The 17560-nt window shown below is 39.7% G+C and overlaps 1 protein-coding gene across 2 annotated transcripts in view; it reads right to left on the minus strand.

Moving 5' to 3' along the window:
• LOC144688474 (proto-oncogene tyrosine-protein kinase Src-like) overlaps positions 1 to 6807 on the minus strand; it is a 170244-nt gene extending 163437 nt beyond the window's left edge. Inside the window, exon 1 of one of the 2 annotated variants that reach the window (XM_078555072.1) lies at positions 6643 to 6807. The gene's annotated coding sequence lies outside the window, so the exon portion shown is untranslated. Of the gene's footprint in view, positions 1 to 6283 lie in introns of both variants that reach the window. The other variant, XM_078555071.1, reaches the window with a different exon arrangement.
• Between the last annotated feature and the right edge of the window lie 10753 nt (positions 6808 to 17560).

A 17560-nucleotide genomic window follows, 5' to 3' on the forward strand; every position in this document is an offset into this window, starting at 1 on the left:
GAACATTACTTAGAGATTCTATTGTCCAGAAATGTATTGGGATGTGAGCAATGTTGCAAACATACACTGTTATACAGTGAAATGACCGTGGACAACCACTCAGTAATCACCAAGTTCTGCTCTGAAATGCTCACTAGATGTTTATTAGTAAGGGTTTAGGAATTTCAAAGACATATAAATATGATCAGGAATGAATCACTTCTTCAATTAGTTTTCCCCCCTCATTAAATTGCTCACTACATCCATGTCACACACTGTTCTCTGGATACTATGCCAGGCAGGTGGATTTCTGTCTGATATCTGTTAATTTTACTCCGCAACTATCTGCTAAGCGAGCCCAAGTGTGACTCGCCCACTAATTTGGGGTGGGGTTTGGGGGGTTGGTGGGAGGGGGCCAAGAGACAGTGCTTTGCTTTCACTCAATGGGCTGGAATTTTCAATCAGCAGCGAAGGAACTACGCTTGCCACTCATTAAGCTTGTAAATGCCGACAGACTTTTGTGGGCTTTTGTGTGGCACCTTACAGTAATTAGATACTTTTCAGTGACGCCCTCTACAGGGGATCTGGGGCCTGTGTGAACTGGACAGGCAACTGTGTGTCTCCTCAACCTAGCAGATTGGAGAATCCTCAATAGGACATTAGGGTAGACGTTTTACTGGCTTAACCCACAGGGAAAAACTGTTTGGGGCCCCCTGGTAGGGGTTAATTGGGTGAGGAGGTCAGAAGTCTCAGTGGGGGAAGGTTATTGGGACTGGAGAAGGGGGGTCCTAACAGAGGCAATTTTCAGGCAGGCACCTGGATCCAGGAGGTAGATGTAAAAGGCACTTATCTCCTAAATCCACCAAGACCTGGCCTCCCCAAATGCTGCTATGTTCTCTGATGCTCAGCAAATCCAGCTGACAGTAATTTAAAAGTTTATAATATGCACGACAATGAAATGTAGAGCCTCATTCTTCATATTTAAAGTTCTAACATGCTTCCTTGGATTGGGTTGGTCGCCTGCCCAGTTTTCAGCCTCGGTTAAAGCCAGAAGTGAGTGACTGGAGGCAGTTTAGGGTCATCAAACAGATTTTTGAGCCATTAAGCCCCCACCACCTGACTCAAACACACCAGATTTTTTTTAGATTAAGTTTCTGCCCGTAAAGTCTAAAGTAAGCATAAATTAGAATATTTAATTCAATGTAAAATCATACAAAGAAACCAAAAGAAAGAGAGGGAAAGAACGGTGGAATTAAGAGAGCAAAAGAAAAAGTAAAACAATTTAAATTTTTATATAATCTCCAACAATAATTAAAATCTGAAAGAATGAGCACTTTTTAAGTGCTGGAGTGGTTCTCTGGCAATAATGTAATTAAGACTTGCCACACTATTAAAAATTCAATTCCACCTAACTGCACAAGCCCTACCTTTTTCTGGCATGTTTAGTGGGTAACCAATGGGTAAGTATTGCAACTTTTTCCCTTTGTATTTTACTGCTGAGTCTCTCAGTGAAGTATCGGTACAGTGAAGCTTGTGAAGGAGGGCAACACCAATTTGCCAATTTCTGCATTTAACTGTGTGCAGATACAAGACATTGCTGTCTGACTTACTCCTTAATAATGGTGAGTGCCGATAGCCTCACTATTATTTTTAAACACAAAATCCAGGCCTAATTTTCTACATGTAATTAGCATCTAGCGTGCAACTGCTTCCATGGCCCACATGTTGGTATTATTACTCTCAATGTCACTGCATGTCATTTTGCAAACAGATATACATCACTATATTTGAAACAACAGAACTGTGGCACTTATAAACTGTCAAATTATGTTATATAACAAGATACTAATTGGCCTATGATCAATTGAAACAAATATATATGAGTAATTTCAGACAAAATAAATCGAATAGGATTAATACCAGTTCAATGCAATGAATATACCCCTGTTGTTAAAGCTATTTTAGCATTTATGAAAAAGTGGCATAAACCTTACCAATATGGATAATGTTTCCTACTAACCATTGAAGGTGAAACTTCTTCCCATAGCAATGATGGTAATGATATGTAATATTCTGTTATACAGTAGATTAGATCAAGATTACTATGGCTTTAAATAGCAACAGATACATCAGTAATTTGACTTCCCAGATAAAAATATTCAAAGTCATTTTACATGCGGAGCTTTTTCAAGTAGTACCAGTATTTTCCAACAAAATTAGCATCTGCTTGTTTTATTTTTGTTTGTTCGCAGGGTGTGGACATTGCTGGCTAGGCCAGCATTTATTGCCCATCCCTAATTGCCCTCAAGGTGTTGATGTGCCGCCTTCTTGAGCTGCCACAGTCCAAGGTGGTATAGGTACACTGTGACAGTGAAGGAACGGCGATATATTTCCAAGTCAGGATGGTGTGTGGCTTGCAGGGGAACTTGCAGGTGGTGGTGTTCCCATGCATCTGCTGCCCTTGTCCTTCTAGATGGTAGAGGTCACGGATTTGGAAGCTGCTGTTGAAGTAGCCTTGGTGAGATGCTGCAGTGCATCTTGTAGATGGTACACACTGCTGAGACTGTGTGTCAGTGGTGGGGGGAGTGGATGTTGGAGGTGGTGAATGGGATGCCAATCAAGTGGGTTCTTTTTCTTAGATGGTGTTGAGCTTCTTGAGTGTTGTTGGAGCTGCACTCATTCAAGCAAGTGGAGAGTACTCCATCACATTTATGACAGACATTTGCTTGGAGATGGTCAACAGGCTTTGGGGAGTCAGGAGGTGAGTTAATCAACACAGAATTCCCAGTCTCTGACTTGCTCTTCTAGCCACAGTATTTATATGGCTAGTCCAATTCAGTTTCTCATCAACGGTAACCCCCAGGATGTTGATAGTGAGGCATTCAGCAATGGTAATGCCATTGAATGTCATGGGGAGATGATTAGATTCCCCCTTGTTGAACATGGTCAATGCCTGGCACTTGTGTAGCAACAATTTTACTTGCCACTTATCAGTCCAAACCTGAATGTTGCCCGGGTCTTGCTGCATGTGGACATGGACTGCTTCAGTATCTGAAGAGTCACAAATGGTGCTGAACATCGTGCAATCATCAGCGAACATCTCCACTTCTGACCTTGATGGTAGGAAGGTCATTGGTAAAGCAGCAATACATTCATTTTTGATCAGTAAGATCCCATCATTAACATCTAATTTTCATGGGATTTTAATTTAGTTGGATGAACCAAGGATAGGATATTGGTGAATTTAAGCGAAAGAAATTTATACCCTTAATTTGAAACTGAGGGCTCACCTCTACAAAAATTATATTTATGATATATCAAATAACCTATTGCACATCAACAAAAACATAGCTTTACCATCAAAAGAAAACAAAACCAAACACAATGTCCTACAACAAGTATTGTGGGTGGGGAGGAATACAAGGTGACCACTTCAAATCCAACATTTTCTATAATTTTACATAATCAATGAAGGCTAAACCAGAAAATTCTCGTCTTACTTCCTCCCAACATGAATCCTTTAGCTTATTAGTATCACATAGAATCTACTTCCCCAAGATAGGCCATGTAGTCCATGTGGGCTGTGCCAGCAAAATTTTGTTCATTATTCATACTGGGGATCAAATTCATTTTACGTAGTGTCGATAAAAACCATTTGACACACTATTTACAGTTTACTGCTGTCCAAAGGTACATCCATAGTGGACATTAGAGATTCGTGCTTCATATTTCTGATGCCATAGTACAAAAATACTTCAGTGTTGCTCGTGTCAATAGACATGTCACTTGCCTTTACATTAATGTTTAAGGCACAATTCCCACAGATGGAATTAGATCTGAAAGTTGTAGTGTAATAGACTATACTACCTAGTATGACAAATAGGTGGTTAGGAATTAACTCAATTTACACCTAGTATGTCAAGTCCAGTTACTTCAGAACCTGTTCCAAATGAGAATTTAGTGACAGTTGTTCTAAAATAAGTTACAGGATGAAAAAAAACCATAAAACACTTGTTGAGAGGTTTATTCCAAGAAGTTGTAAATGGACATTATTAAGTTTCTGGTAATATTGGTTCCTCTTTTGGAATGACATTTAAACTATTTAACTTCCCTAATGAAAATAACATCTCCAGTTTTCAGACAAGATTTTCAAAATGAACTATCTAACTTACAGTACCTCATTATGAAACTGGTGAAATAAAGGAAACATGGAGATGGAGGGAGGTTATTTCAACAATATGCAACTTTTGACTCTAGTGGTTCATGAAAGATGCCCAACTGAATGAAAACCGAAGCTATCCAGCATCTAGCACAGCAGTCCAAAGGCAAGACAGCCAGTTCTTTCAGATGAGGTGTTAAAACGAGGTCCCACCTGCCTGCTCAGGTGGATATAAAAAGATCCCGTGGCATCATTTTGAGGAGCATACCGCAGGTATCCTGGACAATACTTATCCCTCAATCAACATCACAAAAGCAGACTATTTGGTAATTATCACATTGCTTTTGTGGGAGCTTGCTGTGCACATAATGGCTGCTACATTACAACAGTGACTACACTTCAATTTAAAAGCAAAATACTGCTGATGCTGGAAATCTGAAATAAAAACAGAAAACGCTGGAATAACCCAGCAGGTCTGACAGCATCTGCAGAGAGAGAAACAGAGTTAACACTCTGAAGTAGAGTCATACGGACTCGAACCATCAACTGGGTTTCTCTCTCCACAGATGCTGAGTTTTCCCAGCATGTTCTGTTTTACTACACTTCAATTTATTGGCTGGAAAACATTTTAAGATGTCTGGTGGTCATGGAAAGCACTATATAAATGCAAGGTTTTCTTGTACTGATTATCAATGCTCATCTTAAAAATAAAAGATACCGTGTTCACTCTGGCCTTCAGTCTATCAGGAGTGTACATACAAAACTTGGCAAACAATAATATTAAAGATTCTTATTTTTCTCTTGACGCTTCCCAATAACAATGACAGCTACCCAAAGGGAAAAAAAAACAAGTGGAGACACTCGAAAGGATTTGTTTTGTCACATACAGCACCAAAATATGTCGGCAAGAAATGCTTTAAAAAAAATGATAAAATGGACACAGCTCCACTGACAATGCAGGAACCCCAAGCTGAAAACCTACCAACATATCAGAGCTATGTTGGAAGCTGGGCATTCCAGCTTCAGCTGCACTAAGCAAATGTGAGTTGCTTAACAAGCAGTCAACCTCATTCACTGGCATCACTTCAAAAGCGAGCAGAATATCGTCTGACTTCACAGAGTGACAAACTTCAACCTTTCAGTTTACTGGGTATCTAAAATTGTTTACACAAGCATTTTTTTTTTTCGTGCAGTTGTTAAGCATGAATCATGTACAAGTAATCAATCTGGAATCACCGTGGTGGGCTGGTACATCTTTGTTCCTGTGTATATTGGACACAGCCCGTTGCGCCGGGAGACTGGGAGTGCCTGTCCATGAACGTCACAGCTTAGACAAATGTTCACCGTCAACATGAAACATCGTCATTAAATGCGATCAGACCGAATCATTACATCGAATTGCCTATTTCTACCGGCTACAGTGCGTGTGCATATATGTCTCTGTTTATGCTTTTGTTACCAACAGTAAATGACATTATATGTCAACATTACAATTAGGGTGTATACACCCGTGGGTATATTATAATATTGCAAAATGTCTTCATATTATTGTTAACTAGAAGATAAAATTAACGGAGATTTCTGAAAGTTTGACTTTCCAGCCTGATCTCGGATATGAAAGGGTCCCTGTAATAGTACCTTACAGTTGAATGTCTGCCTTCGTCACCTTTGTGAACCTACTTTATTAACCGTAGATGCTCGATTACTCGCGGCGTGAGGGAAAGCAATGGTTTTCTTCTATAGCGGAGAAATAAACCCCACAGTAAGAAATGTTGGCCCGGCCTCTTTTCGTTTTCAATCGAAAGACATTCCGATGCAGCCAAACCAGAGTTTAAAAAAATGCAACAAAAAAAAATCAAAAAAACTTTACAGCACAGACATATAGGGAAATATATATTTATATATATATATATCCGCGTTGCTGAATCGGAAGAAATGATTAGAAACCAAAAAGAGTGAATGAAAACGGGGTTTCTCTCTCTCTACTTCTTTAAAAGTCAAGCAGGAAAAAAAGAACATTCATTCCGATTCCAGCCTGTGGTCATCCTGTTAAAATCTGATCCCTGTCCAGCCCGGCAGGACCGCCAGCAAGTGGGTGGGTTTCAAGGGCTGATCAATTTCACCAACACACAATGGGTCACTTACCTTTGCCTCTCCACCTAAAGCTGCTCTGTACACGTGTCCCCTCTTCCAGCCTCTGGCTGAAACGGTCATTGAAAGCAGCCGAGAGGTTAATGTGGGTTCACAAATCGGACGCCATGCCCCTGGGAGTTAAGACCTCTTCCGAACGGTGAAAAGCGAACAGCAGCAACCTCCTCCCCAGCCCAAACTGATGTTAAGCGAGAGCCGCCGCCGCCTCTTACCCACCGCCTCCCCTCCCCTTCCACTTCGCCCGATTGCACTACAAGCCGGACTTTTTAAATTATTTATTTATTTATTCCCCGGCATGCGGCGTTTCCGCGTAAAATAAAAAGCCGAATCGGTGCGAAGGCATGTCACTCCACCTGGAAACTACTCTTTTTTCTCTCTCTCTCTCTGTGTCTGTCTCAGCTTAGCGGTGTAAATCTTTCAATCCGGGGGGGTGGTGCAGCAATTGGCGAGAGTTGCTCCGGAAACGCTTCACAGCAGAAGCCACCTTTTTGATCCTCGAAATTAAAGCGAACAGCTCCACTCGTGGCTGAGGCGAAATCCACTAGAATTCAGGACATGATAAAGCGTCATTACCATATCCTAAAGACAATGTATCGTTTGTTTTCTTTGTGTCTTGGGCTGATTCATTCTTTCTGCATCCCACTCTTTGGTCATATTCTCCCAACTGCTTTGGTTATCTTTTGACTGTGCCCCATTCTTATGAACCCCTTTTCCTCTTTCTTAGAATCCGTCCTTATTCCTTCTAGTCTTTTTCTCTTTCTTTGCTATATTCCTCTTTCCCTTATTTATTCCTTAAATATTTTTCACCATTTCTTTCTGTTTTTCCCCATCGTTTTATTATCTTCTTTTCCGACTCATTAAAAACCATGGTTACATTTCATCAATGAAAAATACTGAATGTTTATTGGCATGTCGTTATTCAAGCCAACAATATGGAAATTTAAATTAGCACTGCAAACATTGTGTGCTAACAAGACAGAAAACAAATAACTAACTTGCAATTATATAGCGCCTTTCATGACCTCAGGATGTCCCAAAGTGCTTTATATACAATGGAGTACTTTTGAACAGTAATTACTGTTGCAACATAGGGAATTTCAGCAGCCAATCTATGCACGTCAAGGTCCCATAACAGCAGTTAGATAGTAGGCAGATAATCTGTTTTAGTGATATTGGGTGACTGATAAATATTGGCCAGGACAAAGGGGAGAACTCCCCAACTTGTCTTCAGAATTGTGCTGTGGGATCTTTTACATCCACCTGAGGGGACAGACTGAGCCTCATTGTAACCTCTTTGCGAAAAGTCACCAGCTTTGGCAGTGCAACAGTCCCTTAGTAATGCACTGAACAGTCAGCCTGGATTATGTGCTCAAATCACTGGAGTGGGACTTGAACCTCTGACCTTCTGACGCAGAGGCCAGGGTGCCACTGAGCCACAGTTGACAGCTTTTCTATGCTCTTTGACCTTGTGTTCCCACTCTTAATTATCAGGGACCCACAAGTGAAGAATAGAGGTCAACTGCATCATGACACTAGTCACACATTTCAGAAATTGACCTCTCACTAATACCATCAATATTTCATACTGGATTTTTAGATTGTGCTTGGAATAAATAATTTGCAATAGCTGACCCATACAGGCACTTAAAAGAAAGAATGAATGTATACTAAGCAATACAAATAGAACAGTGTACCGTACCGTACAAACAATATTCTACTCATGGAAATGTAGGTTTTCAATAAGATTTCATTAACAGAGAATATTCCAGTCATCAACTTGGTGTTGTTACCAAATTAGCACATTTTTTTACTGCCATAACCTGCAATTAAATAATATAAAACAGTTAGGGACAGGAAAGGCTACTAAGTTCAAGCTAACCTACCCCTTTAACATACAACAACCTCATCTACCCACCACCTCACAATAGTCATTCACTCATTCCCTCTCTAGAATTAAATCTAAGAAACTCTTCAGCCTGATCGTAGTTTCTGCTTTAATGGCCTCCTAGAAACCTGTTACCCTCTGTGTGAAAACAGTCCACCTGACCTCTCTTCCTACACACAATTCCTCATTTTTAACTTTTGTCCCAATTCAACGCAAGATTTTTCATCAAATCCATGCATTCTCAAGTTAACTGCAATGATGCAGGGTAGTGGATATCATAAAGTAATTAGACAATATATAAAGAAAAACAACCGAGAAACAATGAAGTAATTCCCATGTGATTGAATATATTGACAATATAAGTATTGACAGAGAATAGATGGTGATATATGATAAACTACTTTCCCATTTTTTTATCCCCATCTTTGGTGCTGCACAAAATTCTTCAAGGAATTTCTCCATGGCTTCCTTAGCCCTTTAATGGACTTCAGTCCTACTGTTGATACATTACCTGTTTTAACAGACTTCCATAATATGATAGCATTCCTGTGTGAAGAGATTTCAACTGATGATGAATAGCCTATCTATGTCATCTGATTATAAATATACTGCTGGTTATAGTTTTTGTATTAGCGTAATGATTACTGGTCCAAGGTATGATATTGATAAATGTATGTTGCACAGCATTGTGGAATCAATGTTAATAATTGTCACTATTTTAGTTTCCAAGGGTTTTGCAAGTTCAGGGGTTTTTTCCCTTATATTCTCTTAAAGTAAGTTCTTTTCTTAAATTAAATTCTGGGCTTAATCGTTAATATGTTGCCAGAACTGCCATTAGACAAGTCCATTAAACAAGCAACTTTTCAACATAGATAGGCTTCAAAGTAACATTTGAAATTTTAGCACACAATGTAAAAATGATTACCTTTCAATAATTTGTTCTTTAGATAGCATAAAACATTTAAGCAACATATCACAGCTTATTACGATATCAAAATTGGCAAAATTTAATTCTAAAGTACTTCATGTTTTGTGGCATGATATTGATATTGGACACTTTCAACAAAAATGCCCTACTGATCCTTTCTAAAGAGATTCCAGTCATCAGGTAAGATATACTGTCCCTAAGCACATCAGACATTTTCTACTGCAATGCAAGAACAATGTATTAACAAACAGTGTTATTTTTCATGTTTTCAAATTCAGTACTGTAGAGGTTTATCTAGTACAAAGTGCAGTTATAATTAATAATATTGCAACAGGATACAAAACTCACATTGATAAACAAGGTCTTCCTTTGTCGGTGTTGAGTTTCATTATTGCCGGCATAACTTTGATACGGTGATGTTCTGACAATGATGTTGATGCCCATGAACTATTAATAATATTTGACTCTACACTAGCCTACACTAAAAAATGGCCCTATCAAATACAAAATCTGCCAGGAAATCTAACACCTTAACAGAAAAAAACCCACTATACTGTACGAGCAACACTTCATAATTAACTAGGCAAGCTTTGACAAGTTATGCAATAATGAAGGGTCCAGTAATACTTCTTATATGCAGCCGTGAAGTGACCCAGATTAGTTAATAAATCCTGTTCCATAATCTGTCACTAAATTTTGCCATTAGAATTGCATATTGGTGAGTAATCAATGTACTAATACACCTTCAATATGTGAAAACAATTTAATATGTTTTGTAATATGAGGTTAGTTTGAATTTATGAAGCAATCTGGTTTAATTAAAGACAGCTTAAAGCTGAAACACTAACTCATCCATTCGTTTTCAAAGTACACATTTGTCACATGATAGTTCTATTAATATTATTGTTATAAAGTGAAGAGACATTGAGCATCATAAGCATTTGTGGGGATATTCATTAAAACTCAAATAGGTTGATTGTATAACACCAGTGAAGAAATTTTGAATGACTTATGGGCAGTGTCATGAATCAGGTATAGCTCCCATCTGTGTTTTGTGTGTGTCACCTGTTATTTAACTACTTAAGATAAAAAAATTAAGATTTAAATTTTAAGTTTAAATTATAGAATCATGAAATGAGAAGGTTATTTAGCCAATTGTGCCAGCTCTTGGAAAGATCTATCCATTTAGTCCCATTCATTACACTTTTCCCATAGCCCTTCAAAATTTCCTCTTTGAATATTTATTCAATTCTCTTTGAAATTTATAATTGAAACTTCTACTGTCATCCTTTCAAATGCTAAATGATATCAAAATTGATGCAGACTTTGAAATGAATCTTCTGATGCCACTTGGACACAGTGCTGCTTCATGAGTTCAAATGTGTTTCCATCTACTGTAGATGAAAATTAGCAAGTATATCATGGAGGAGAAATCATCAAGTGTGGTGTAATGTATGAAACGTAATAACATTTATTCAATTACACCTTGTGCATTCAGATTACAAGTTTAGTATTTGTAGTAGTATTGTGATAGTATTTGTAGTATTGCTGGCATCTGACAGACAGATTCCAATGAAACCAAAACCCAGCAGGTTCTATAAAGTGCATGCAATCTGCCTTGTCAGATCAATGCCCAGGTGGTGATAATGAAAACCTACTCTGTGGAGCTTAACTTGGCTGTCACAGCCTTAACTGACTCTGAAGGGAAATTAAGTGAAATTAGATTATCTCCTCTGGTGGTAGTGCCGGAGAAAGGCCTCAAATCTGAGCAGGGCCTGAGTACACTGGTTGTGGTCTTGCCTCGCAGTTTCCATTTGCACAAAATGAGGCCAGTGGCACGGTGGATGATGTGACCAGGGGCAGTGACTCCCAAGCAAGGAGTTACCATGTCCCACCTGAAAGGACAACCCAGGTTGTAACACTAACTGGAACCAGGCAAAGTAATCCATCCAATGGCCGGCGAAGATCACCTGGGTGTAAAGATTTTTATTGGCCCCTTTAAAAAGGGGACACTTGTATATTCTTTCTGGGAGAGGTGGGAGGATGGAGTCCTAGCATTTCCAGCTGCCAATCACTAGAAAAGTTAAATTGGGTGACTTCTACTGAACTTGACAATTTAGAATTAATATTATGCTGCAATAATGGGGCCAATGATTTGTGGCCTCAATATCTTTATGTAGTAATGTAGCCAATGTCATCAAAAGGTTCTCACTAAATAACACGTCCTTTAAGGAAAGTGTAAGGGAGAATAATGGAGTTGATATGAGAAATAGAATATACTATTTATGTCATCGGTGAACCGCTGTAACCTCCCAGTGGACCAAATTCACCAATTATTTTATATGAAGTGTTCTATTTACATGACAGGCAGATGTTGATAAATTCCAATAGTGAGTGATTGGCATCAATTTTGGGGTTCAATCCATTTTTCATGGATTCAGACTAAAACTAATATTCATATAACTCACTGCATAAAGTCATTTCTTCTCAATTCCACCCGCACTCCCCCACCCCCGGTTCTTTTGCCAATTAATCTTAAATCTTTGCTTTCCGGTTACTGAACCTCCAACCAGTGGTAACAGTTTCCCTTTATTAAAATCCTTCATAATTTTGAACGCTTTCTATTAAATCACCCCTGAAACTTATCTGCGCTAAATAGAACAATCTCAGCTCATTCAGTCTCTCCATATAACTGAGAATTTTCATGATCAATAGAAAAAAAACTGATATAATAATTTGAGAAACAGTTACCATGATTTCTTTTATGAAAAATGCAGGATCACACATTAAAATGAGAGTATTATGAACATACATTTTCTAATGTTAAAAAAGCACAATGAGACAATGACACATACATTTTAAGATTTTTATAAAATCACATATTCATTTACTGATCTAGTTGTGTTGTAATTCTTGTTTCCATTGGTGCAGTCCCAGATACACTGATGGCTCAAGATGCTTCTGTACCAGTTGAACCAGCAGAGATGATTGGCGTACACAGTATAGCTTTTATCCTTACCTTTCATTTTTGCAGAGTATGCAAACATTTCATTAAATTTATTGATGCAGGGAGGACTGAGGGCTATTTTTCTGCGTGATGGTGGCTATTTTAAAAATACACCACAATTGGAGAAATGGTAATTCCTACATATATATATTGTTGAAGGTTGGCATAAAGTGGATTCCACAGAGATAACAGTCAATTTCTGCTTGTGCCATTATTATTTTGATTGGCTGTAATGATAACTTGCATCTAGGGCTTTCATAAGAAGCAAATGCAGCCACTGTAAGTCAACATCACTGAAATCAACACAATAAAAAAACGTTTGAAATTCTGACCCTCATTTAAAACACTCCCAAGCAGCTGTCAAGTTAGTTTCTCGCTGCAGAGGGTCTTTTAGTATGAACAGTCTGGATTCCCAAAGGCTGTTTCTGAAATCTCACAGTAAATTTCCAATCCACTCAGAAATCTATTACTTTATTATCTTCCATGCTGTCTAGGACTACAAATGTGAACATACCTTTCACTTTGCAAATACATATGGGAAGATACCGGTCATATGACTGTATAATGGAGATTGAACTTCGGTAAAGTTATAAACAAATATGGTCTTCCTCCCTTTTGAGGAGTGAAAGGTGCCCAAAGAATCATGTGCTCTTTAAATTGTGATGATTGTTATGTTTTTGAGTCTCTTCCACCTTCTTACTCTAGATTGTTTTCACACAGGAAATAAGCACAGTCGTACATTCCTCCCAATTTCCTTTATGGGGAGTGGGGAGGGGGGGGTGAAATTGGGTGAGATTCAAGATAGTTAACTGACCTGTTGCCACCCAATTCCCATTCAGTGCAAAGAATTACCTCTAGTTTTCATTGAGGTGATTCCTTACTGCCCGTACTCTTAAGAATATCTTCACTAGGGGAAGCAGTGATGTAATGGTAATATCACTGAACTAGTCATCTAGAGACCCTGGCTAATGCTCCATGAACGTGAGTTCAAATTCCACAAAGCAGCTGGTGGAATTTAAAGCCAATTAATTTTTTTTAAAAATCTGGAATTGAACGCTAATCTCAGCTATGGTTACTTGATTGTTATCAATTGTTTCTAAAAACCCATCTGTCAGCCTTACCTGGTCTGGCCTACATGTGATGCCAGATCCATAGTAACGTGGGTTCACTCTTAATTGCCCTCTGAAATGGCCGAGCAAATGACTCAGTTTAAGGGCAATTAGGGATGGGCAACAGATGCCCATATCACATGACAGAACAAAAAAAAAGTTTTCAGTTAAAAAATAACAAACTTGCATTTATCTAGCTCCTTTCATAACATCAGGGTGTCTGAAAATGCTTCCTGGCCAATTAAGCACTTTTAAAGTGTTGCAATGGTAGAGAAATGGAACAGCCAAATTGTGCATAGCAAGATCCCATAGACAGCAATGAGATTGTATTACCACCCATCTGTTTTAATGACTAATACAAAAACAAAATACTGTAGATGCTAGAAATCCACAATAAAGGCAGATAATGCCGGAAATCCTCTGCAGGTTAGGCAGCAGAGAAACACAATTAATGGGCTGAATTTTTAGGGTGCTGTGGCCCTCCTCCCCACCCCCCCCACAGCTAAAACATTGGGAGGGAGCCCGCCCACAATCCTGATGGTTGCCCCACAGCAACTTAACACTAAGAGCAGCGTCAATTGCTTTATGGCGAGACTTCTGCCTCTATCTTGGGAGGAAATCCCACATTAAGCAGCTGCCAGCCAATCGAGATTGGCCACCAGCTCTGTAGTCCCAGCTGCACCAGATGTGTGTGGTGGCCATAGCTGGGACTACAGGTAGTTCCGCCACGCCAAGGAGGTTAGATAAGCCCGGGATCAGGGCTCTCAGCGAGAGGCATTGGGGTAGCGGGCAGGTTCAAGAGGCTGGAGGGAAAGTTAAAGGGGGGGACGATTTGGTGTGGGGTTGACTCCAGTGATGACAGGGAGTTAAAGCTGCCGGCCTTCCTGCATGCCGTGAGCTTCCCTACTGTGGGTAAAATACCATTAATTGGCCACTTAAGGGCCTCAATAGGCCCAAGGGTGGGTGGTAGCATTCAATTACTGTGATTAAATATATTCCTGGAGGTTTCATCACATGGTTTTCCCCTCACACTCCAGCAATTTGTTGGCTAACACATACATATTTGTGATACAATGCCTTCCTACACCACTGGGAATGCAAAAAGCCTCATTACCTAATTGGATGATGCTTGACTGTGTGCCAAACAGCCTTTTTTCCTATTTTCAATATTTTTATATCTGATAAAGAGAAAATTTCAACAAAAATCAATAATATTTTTTAATGTCCTGACGATTTTGCTCCGGGGCTGCACAGAGCAGTGTCCTGGAGATTGTTCTTCAATTCCTGGAGACTTTAGGCTAATCCTGGAGGGTTGGCAACCCTAGCACACCGCCTGCCCAACGCTTCCCCTGCACCCTACCCCACCTAAAATCTCAGACAGCTCGGGGCAGGCAGGTAGATGGTGGGAAGGCCGCCCACTGGATTTTACAAGCCCCCCACCTTCAAACTGGGGAGGTTTGATGGTAGATAAATGCAAGTTTAGGCAGGGGGGTGCTTAAATCCAGCCCAATGTTTCAGGTCGATGAGGGTTTCAACAGCAGATGAGCTGAGGCAGGGGCAGAGACCAGTGATGTTGCAGAAATGGACGTAGGTTGCCTTGGTAATAGAGAGGATTTGGAATCAGAAGTTCAGGTCACGGGCAAATAAATCTCCAAGATTGTAAACAATCAGTTTCAGCTTCTGCCGATAGCTAACGAGAGGGATGGAATTGATTGCTAGGGCTGGGTTCAAAAAAGATAATGGTTTTCACAATATTTTGTTGGAGGAAATTTCTGCTCACCCATTACTGCATGGCAGACGAACAGCATGAAAAATCAGAGGGGTTGAGAGAGGTGGTGCTGAGGTAGATGTGGTGGTAAGGTAGGGCTGCGTGACATGTGGAACCTGACATTGTGTTATCGGATACTGTCGCCAAGGCACTGCATGTAAATGAGAAATACAAGGGGGCCAAGGCGGATAATGGCATTGGGGCGGGAAGAGAAACTATTGCAGATGATTCTCTGGCCATGATTGGATAGATAGAAATGGAATGAAGCATAGGCAACCCCACCCAGCTGGATGATGGAAGAGAAGTTTTGGAGGATGGTTTAGTCAACCATGTCAAATGTTGCAGACAAGTTGAGGTCAATGAGGGGGTAGTTTACTGGGTAGCATATCACAATATAATACTAAACTATTTTTTTTTAAAATAACTTTTATTTATGCAATGTTCCCTTTTTGCCTTGGGTTTCTTACTAATATGAAGCCTGAGCTAGTATGGACTATACTTCTTGGAAGTTCTAAACTATTTAACCCTGATTTGAACAGCTACAGCCCTTTGAATGTATGAATGCTAAAGTGGCTGCCAAATAGGACTGTAAACCCTCCAGAATTGTCCTGGATTCTTCAGAAATTGAAAATTAATCTCTAGGATACTGCTGTGAACAACCTGGACAATAAGCACAGAGGCATTAAAAAAGTGTATTTTTCATTTGCTATGAACATTTTGTGTGTTTTAAAAATCTTAGAGATGTGGAAAAATGTCATTTGACAAGCCAAGAAACATCCAAGGGGCTTTCCAATTAACAAAAGCAGCGCACCATGAGGATGGACGTATTGGTCGCCCAATAGCAGGAGTATGGAGGGAGGCAAGGCATTCGGAAGCAGGAGGTTGTGTTAAACCTGCAGAGTTGGTAATCCAAAGAGTGAATCCCAAGTTAAAATCTCGAGCTTTATTTGCAGCCCCAACACTGACACCCGCTTGAAACTGGTGAGAATGAAGTCACTGCTGGTAAATGTGAATCAAAATTCATGAAGGGTCATGCTGCCACTGAGGATATTTGCTCCTCCTGTTTCACACACACCCTTAATTTTTTTTTTAAAACTCATAATTACCTGAGCCTCCTGTGGCCAGGATCCTGGTAGCTGTTGCTAGCAGATTTGAGGTGGTACAAGCTTTAATCGGGTCTGCAGTTAAAATGGCTGCCCGTCCTGGGGACTTAATCGAGATGCAACTTTGCTATTGCATTTCAGCCCCCTCTCCTTTGAGGCAGGCAGCCATTGCCTGATCTCCGGCAAATTAAATAGCGGGTGGTGGAGGGTTAGGAATGCAGGGACAATCTCCACCCTCCAATCACGATCTTAGTCTGCCCCCATGTCAATCTGACCGGGAGTTAAATACCCATTTTTGTTTCTAGAGCCCTGTGCCAAACCAAGTGATGCATTCATCAGCAGAGCTGATCTGAATCATTCTTCTCATAATGGTCAGTGCACAAGATGAAACTATTATCCAGAAGACAGTACAATTTAATGTAGCTATTAACATATTATAAATTAGAGACAAGTGTCATAATTGAGTAAAATAACAGCTGCAAAACGTGAGCAGCATTTCCAACAGCAATGTTGTGCATCCATATATGGAAGTTGATGAAAGAGGTAACAAAGCCTCTCTGCTCAAAAGATTGGGGTGCCAGCAGGTTCTGAAGGCAAAGTGCCTTTTACAAATTGAACACCAGTGTATTACAGCTGTGAGCTGAATTAGTCCTTCAGGTACCTGTGTCTGAGAGTCGAATTATTGGTGAAGTGGCTGGTGTTAATAAAAATGGAGGCTACAATTGTGAGGAGCTCTTAACATCCATTTCATGAATTTCCAATGCTTCGATTAACATCCAACAATATCCATCTGAATTTTATTGCTGTGGTGCTATTTTGATGCTTAACAGTTTTCAAAAGAAAGAACTGAGTCTAGAGACTCATTGTTATCACAGAGCTTCAGAACCCTATGAAGTTACTTCAACCAAACATAACTGAGCTACCAGGCGTTAATAAAGCTGTTAATCATTTATCTTCACGGTTCTCAGTCAAAGGAAATGTTGGTAACCTAAAAGCTGAATTGATGCAGGTAGGCTGGTGTGCAGGAAAAGAAATAGCCTGTGACTCTATAGGCATAGAGAAAGGTTACATCTTAGAAGCAGATACCAGCAGTTAGGTATGAGTCTTTGAAATCATTGCCACAAAAATAGTTAAGAATATATAACCTTAATTGAGGAGGTGGAAGGAGCCGGTATCTCTATTTTGCAGGTTATCATTACAATGACTATGTATTCAATCATAGAAGCAAGCTTTTCAGGAGTCAGAAATGCATGCCTCAATCATAAACACTTCTACAAGCACACTGCTCTAATATACTGTTAAACAAAAGCAAGTTTTTAAGTAACAAAATAGGAAATGTCAAACTTAGAATGGGCCAGTTGGTGTGCAGGATTAATGAAGGTGGAATGTCGAGGCAGAATGGAATACAAAACAGATTTTTGGAATCATGATGTATAACCAATATAAATTTCAAGTTTTGTTAAATACCTGC

This window comes from Cetorhinus maximus, chromosome 13 (genome assembly GCF_964194155.1).
Source record: "Cetorhinus maximus chromosome 13, sCetMax3.hap1.1, whole genome shotgun sequence".
Lineage (NCBI taxonomy): Eukaryota > Metazoa > Chordata > Chondrichthyes > Lamniformes > Cetorhinidae > Cetorhinus > Cetorhinus maximus.